Source organism: Frankliniella occidentalis, unplaced genomic scaffold (genome assembly GCF_000697945.3).
Source record: "Frankliniella occidentalis isolate FOCC.00 unplaced genomic scaffold, Focc_3.1 Scaffold287, whole genome shotgun sequence".
NCBI lineage: Eukaryota > Metazoa > Arthropoda > Insecta > Thysanoptera > Thripidae > Frankliniella > Frankliniella occidentalis.
The window spans coordinates 147,983-155,248 of NW_026267413.1; positions in this window are offsets into that span (position 1 = coordinate 147,983).

Genomic DNA, 7,266 nt, shown 5'->3' on the forward strand with positions numbered 1-7,266 from the left:
TCTCTCTCTTTTCTTTCTCTTGTCTCTCTCTCTCTCTTCTTTCACTTGTCTCTCTCTCTCTCTTCTTTTTCTTGTGGCTCTTGTCCTACAGAAGGGGAGAGTGGCACATTCTTTGAGACCTCGGTATCTGTAACATAAAAGAAGGACAATTATTAGTATTTTTATTGCAGCTATTTGGAACCTGCCTGTTACCAATAACAAGAAATTAAAAACACTCCTTAAACTCCTTGGAGCCGCTAACAGGCCACCGCCTGCGACTGAGGGGTGGTAGCGGTACCCTACCGGACACGGGGCCCGGCGACGGGGCCAAGCTGAGCCGCTTGCAAACACTTTCACAAGTCGGTATAAACCTTACCTGGGAAAACATCACAAAACCAGTCCAAGGACGATTGAGGTATGATGGCGGAATGCCAGGCGGGCATGGGGCTGGGTGGACCATACGCCTTCCACTCGTCAAATGGATCGATTTTCACACACTTTAAATAATGTCAGCCATTTGAGCCATCTGACGTTCGCGCTGTCAAAGTCGAATGGGTGTTCCTTCACCAATTTATTCATGATGGCCTGAAATTTAAAAATATACCGTCAAGAAAAAGCAATTTTTTTTTCCAGCCAAAAAAGGAAAATATTAACTTACTGTTGCTCTCTTTTGCCTTCCCCTGCCTGGATATATTCCTTTCGCAAATTTAACTGTCACGTGGCCATAATAGTGTTTCCACACGCTGCTTATTTCTTGAAAAACGTGTGGCGCGTAAGCCATCAAGGCAGACCTGCCAGGGAAAAACCCATTTAAAATCGTAGGGAAATCTGCAAAACAAAAAATAACAACAAAAGTTATCAGACTACCGGCTCGAAACTATCATGTGGCGTGGTGTGTAGCCATGCCTTCAGCGTGGCATAGCCAACCAAAGGGTACCATGCCCGGGTGGATAGGTTGGCGGGGTTTGAAGTGCAGGCACCTCCTCGCGGTGAGCTTTGGGTTAGCAAAGCACTAGGCTATGTCAGGCTAAAACCTGCGCACTGCAAAATGCTTGCAAAGAATAGGTTCGTATTGCAAACTATTTTCTTTGCAGCTTGCAAAGAATTTTCAAGCATCGTAATACGAACTAGTTCTTTGCAAGCTTACAAACTATTTCTTTGCAATGCAAACACATTGTTTGCAAGGATTCTGCCAGCTTGCAAAGAACTTCTTTGCAATACGAACTAATTCTTTGCAATACAATGCTCACAAATTCTTTGCAACGTTGCAAAGAATAAAGTTTGCAAGCATTTTACAGTGCGCAACTTAAGCCTTTCCCAAATGACAATGCATTGCCATGCACACTAGGCGCCTCATCCGTTTCCCGGAATTCCGCCCCCGTTCCTGCCCTATCTTCTCCCCTCCCACAGCCTACAGCTATCGGGAAATTCGCCCACCCCTGTTATACCTTCTGGTGGTTACAGACAATCCGTAAGACCACCCCCGGACTGTCCAGGACCCGTATCCTGGCCCCAGAGCCGGATTAAATAACGATTTGGAGCGTTTTTGAGTAATTTTATACAAATGTCGTCGTAAAAACGGCCTTAAATGGTTCTCCCATGGTCAGTCACTGGTGGCAAACTTTTTTTAGATGTATAAGAAACGTATGCCACTCATGAAGCGTCTCTGTACTGCTTTGATATATTTTTTACCCGAATTATTCGAATTTAGTGCAAAATAGTGGAATTTCTCGACTTTGAGGCGAGGTAGGAACCTGAAGTCTTTGTCTCAGCGAAAAAACAGGGTCGGTTCCGGAAACTACATCGAAAATGGCTTGAAGTGAGGGGGGCCCGTTTTTAAAATTCAAAAGTCGACCGAGTACGCTACACCCTAGTACACAGTACCTTTCCTGTGAAGCTCCAGCACCAAATTCCGTATGGCATTCGCAGTAAAGCTGTCAACTTTCTGACTGGGTGCACTCGAGTCCTGTTCTTGCCTGGGGTGAGAGGACTTTTCTTCAAATTCATTACATTCTGGTACTTGCTGACCATAAAGCTGCTCATTCCGAGGCATGCACAAGTTCGCTTCCTAAATGTAACAAAATCAGCATATCAAATTCACTGTCATATGAATGCATTCATTCCTATGTGTACTATCTTTACGTACTGAACTTGATTGATAGGGATGAAGGGGCCGCCATTCTGTTTTTCCCTCATAAAAAATTTAGTGGCATTGTAAATTACCGCCTAGATTTGGTGGTTGGGCAGCTGACCTTTAAAACCATACCTTGCCCAGGGACGCAATTTTTTCAGTCGTCTTGGCTTTTTCCGCTCATGGTCGATTTTCTTGCTTCCTTTTTTGATGAAGTTTGGCATTTCAGATGATGAGAGGATTGATTATTGAAGTTCACTTGTCAGGAGTGATGAGTTTCAGGACCCCCACAGCGTTCAAATGGCCTTGAATAAAGTATGCACATTTCATTCCCATAGCTAAGGGTCTGTTTCATCACTCCCCATTTTGTAGTTGGAAGTGCTATTGTCATGGAAGTAGTTTTATTTTTAATGTGATAACTACTTTAAAATCTGAAGTCCTCAGTAATAGTTGATTTTATGTTATATATAGGCACTCATACATTAAGATGAGAGATATCTAGGATTGTTAGGTGTTCTAAAAGACAATGGACCAATAATTAAAGGGTCAGTACAGCTTTAATTGTCAAAAAAAGCAAAATAAAACATACAAAAACATTGTATTGAAAGATAAGAGTTGAGCATTACAGCCGTACATTATTTTAAATGTATAAAAACATCAAAATTGACATGAGAATAAATGTTCAAAACCATTAGAATTGACATGAGTTTAAATGTACAGTAACATTAGAATTGACATAAATTTCATAAGTACTGTGTTCAATTTATCAAGAGATTCATCATTGATTTTCCTTTTAAAAATTGTTTGAGCGTTAGCTTTAACATTGAGCTTGAAAGATGCTACAAGTGCTTGATGATCTGACAATTGATAGGTGCTCACAGTCCTTTTATACAGTAGTGTCTTATGCAAGTTTCTGCAAATATTATCTATACAAGTTCCATGTCCATTCTTAAGACTAATTCTAGTGCTTTCATTAAATATTAATTCCATATCACAGCTCTTAATAGTATTTATGAATTCATTGGCTAGTTTTGAGGATTTAAGTATAGGCCTATTGATATTATAATCACCAGCCATGATTACATTAGTTGATAGGGGATTACTTATTTCTAGGATTTCACTTACAATATTATTAAAAGACTCAAGGTCACTAGCTAGGGATACTGGTGGTCTGTATACACCTATAATTGTACAATTAAATGCATTGATTTTAATACTTACAGCCGCAATTTCACATACCTTTTCCATCGCAAGGCGGTTGATCTCATGACTAGACTTAAAATCACAGTTTACATTATTTTTTAAGAAGATTACTACACCACCTCCCAAACTTTCTTTTCTGGTAAAGGCTGCAATCTTAGTAAAACCTTCCAGTACAAAATTTTCTACTTCTAATTCATTAAGCCAATGCTCAGTTACTATTACCAAGTTAGTATTATTATTTTCAATAATATTTATCAGCATATTTCTCTTGTTTCTAATTGATCTAATGTTGATAACCATAATATTTAGATCAATGCTAGGACCGTACTTCTGCTTGCTGACTAAAAATCCCTATCTTCAAGTTCACTCAGCTGCAGGTCTTCAAATTTATAGCAGGAGGGTCCATTAGGGCATTGATTCAGCCCTTCAATAATAACTTCTGCCAGCTTAATCTTGCCTAGGTTGTTGAGGTGGAGTGCTTGTTTGCCATAATGGCTTCTAACAAGGGCCTTTTTTACATCAATAAATTGGAGTCTTTCGGGCATGAGCAACTTGCTTCTCTCTTCTGTTATTAGGTTCTCAAGATTATCATTGTAGTTTTTAATAAAAGGATTTACTTCCTCTCTGTCATATCTGTAGGGAATAGAGGTCACCACTACATTGGTGTGTTTTGATTGAGAGAAGAGGTTTTTTCTTGATTCAGTATGCAGTGATTGTTCAATTAGAATGCCATCTAGGGAAACCAGTAGATCATTTGCACCAGTGATAGCTACTAGATAGTCTTCATCCTCTAGACTAGATGATATGGCATTGATGTTGTGAAGTACTTGGAAAGAATTCGCCCCTCCATCAGGGAAGATTTCCAGATCAACATCTCCAATCATAGAGCTTAATGGTAAAGTCCTTTTGCGTGACTGTCTCCCAAGACTACAATTTTGTTCTTCTTGGGTTTTTCTAGCTAAAATCTTATATTATTGGTAGACTTTTTAAAGTCTTCTAGTTGCTGAGCCGATAGACAGAGTAGAAATATTTGAATCGGAGAATCATTGAAAATTGATTTTAGAAGTTTACAGGTTCTCTCCCATGGGACGCCATCTAGGCCACTGTTTAGTTTAGGGATGCACAACCTTTTTATGCCTAGATCTTCACATTTCTTCTTCAGATTGTACACTGCTACTTTTATATTTTTCCATGTAGGTTTTTCGTGGGAGGGTTTCTTAGTTACTATGAGGAGGATGAATCTTTCCGCATGTCTCTGTTCAATAACAGAGCCAATTTCAATTTCTAAAGTTTTCAGGACATTAATTTTCTCTTCTAGATTAAATTTCTGCTTTATATCCTTTGCAACCCCATCTGACAGACCCAAGTCAGCTCCAACGCAGTGCGCAATAGAGATGTCATCTGGTATGTTTAGGATATTGCCCTTGCACAAATGCAGGGGGTTCCAGGCAAAGTTAGATTTAGCTAGCTTTGCATTGATCCTTTTAGGTTTATCTTCTATATTCTCCTTTAGTTTCATAGATAGTTGATTAGTGAGAGACTGAATTTTTTCTTCAGTACTGTCTTTGTACTCACTTAGTTTCTTCTCTATTTCTGATATGGTCCCTACGTGTAGCATTTCTTTCAGTCGCGCTATTTCATTCTTCAGCAGGGTTTTTTCAGTAACACAATAAGGATTGTCACATTCCATTAACCATTCATTATCAGTGAAGGAGCTGTAGGATACGGGTGAATTGCTGTCGGATCCTGCTCACACATGTTTGGGTGAGGTTAGCTCCCTTGGTCCCCCGGCTCCCTTGCATAGCACACACTTGAAGGATGATTTTTTCTTGCTGAGAAATCTGTAGTCTATTCCAGAACACTCGTCCACATGGGTCACTGTTTTGCAGTATTTGTTTGAACAGGAAAGAAATAATATATCCTTGTTCTTACGATTAATTACTTCGTTAAACGACACACACACACGTCCGACCCGTCCGCCATGATCGATGGATGCTCGCGGGCGATGTCGTACACCATAAAGAGGATGATCATCTCGAAGGGATGATCGGAGGGCAACTTCAACAAAGATGCCACAGTAGGTGGTCCCGACTGCAGGATGACCCGTGTTTCTACTTCCTTATGTTGGGGAGGTTTGGAGTCATTGGTTTGGGTATTCGAACGCTCACTTACAACCAACTTGCAGTACCAGGGTTGGCTCGGCGTTCTGGTTTGAAAAACGATACCTTGGTCCCTTGCTGCTGACACACACCTTGCGGGCGTCGAAAATATTGGTGATGATGGCATGGTGACGAGTGAAGGGAACTTCGACAACGCCAAAAGAGCCTACACAGGCGAACGACCGGCACACATGGCAAGGCACGGCGTGGCGAGGAGCACGGCACGGCGCGCGTGGTGACGCAGCGACGACCGACCGGCTGGAGTTCCGTCCGACGACTGGCGAGCGGAGGTGAGGAGCAGCGCTCCCACTTCCGGTGAGTATGGCAAATTGGGCGGTCGGGTTTATTGGCGCGTACTCGCGACAAGATGGCATACGCCCGCTTATATAGCTTTTCAGCAAAAGAGCGGGCTGAAAATGGAGGACGGAAAGGCGCCCGCGCCGTCCCCCATTCACTGGGTGGAGTGGAGGTGCGCCCGGGGAGAAGTGGAGTGCAGGCAGGGAGGAGTGAGGGCGCCTGTCCACATTCTGTTTTTAGCCCGCCCTTCTGCTTTGAAAAAGCTATCCAGCGGGCTTATGCAAACGACCTCGTGTGTGTCTGTCTGTCTGTTCCACTAGAACGAGATGTGCTAGACACTTGAAATTTTCAGGGTATCTTAAGGTCCACTCCTAGAGAACGAAACGCCTACGGCAAATCCTGGCAACCACCCCTAAGGGTGTAAATGGGGGTATCCAAGGTTCAAAAATTCTCCCAAAAAGTTTCTTTTTTTTTTTTTTGTTCTCCTAAGCGGTAACTCGTCAGGGTAGAGCCCTCTGGGAGAAAATTGGTAATAGGGTATTTCAGAGCTGGAGGTGAAGAAGTAAAATGGAAGAACAAAACACGCACTGCTCATGCGCAGACGCGGAGTGGGGGAAGCAGGGGATGGTGTGGGGGGCGTCTGCTCATGCGCAGTGCGCGTTTTGTTCTTCCATTTTACTTCTTCACCTCCTGCTCTGAAATACCCTACAGTATAGAACAGTGAGTCAGAGCCGATGAGTCACTCTTCTATACCATTGGAAAGGGCTTTTTGAGTATAATCCGGAACACTTTCAATTTATTGGCGCTCGAGTCTGGTTTTCCGGAAAATTAAATAAATATACGTCGCCGCTAACCTTCAGACGGACTTTGAACAGGACAGAATAACTTACGTTTACGGCTAGTCCTGACAATGATCGGGCCAGCTGGGGCTGGGGTTTTTAAAACATTGTTCATGGATCAAAGACTACGGCCTAGGGGTGTGGAACTGGACACAATATGTGTTCATCTTGAAAAACAATCAGACCAAATCACACACAATAGTAAACAATCACACACAACCCGAAACAATCACACACAATCACGAAACAATCACACACAATCACGTCATCGTCATATTCGCTCTGATAGCGACTCGAGTACACCTTTTGTTCGCCCGGTTGGCCCGCACCCGCAGTGCCCCCCTGTTCAGCGGGTTTTTTAGCCCGCCCTTCTGCTTTTAAAAAAGCATTAAAGCGGGCTTATGCAACCGCTCTTGTGTCCGTCCGTCCGTCCGTCCGTCGTCCGTGTAAGAGGAAGGAGATGAGCTAGAGGTCTAAAAATTTCAGGGTATCTAAGGGGTCACTCCTGGACAACGAAACGCCTGGTGCAAATCCTGGCAACCACCCAACACAGAAATAGGGGTTGGTCCAAAAAGTAGAAAATCAAATTGTTTAATGGTCCCCTATAGGATAACTCGTGAAAGTAGAATCATTTCGGCTAAAATTTCGTCCGTTTGCC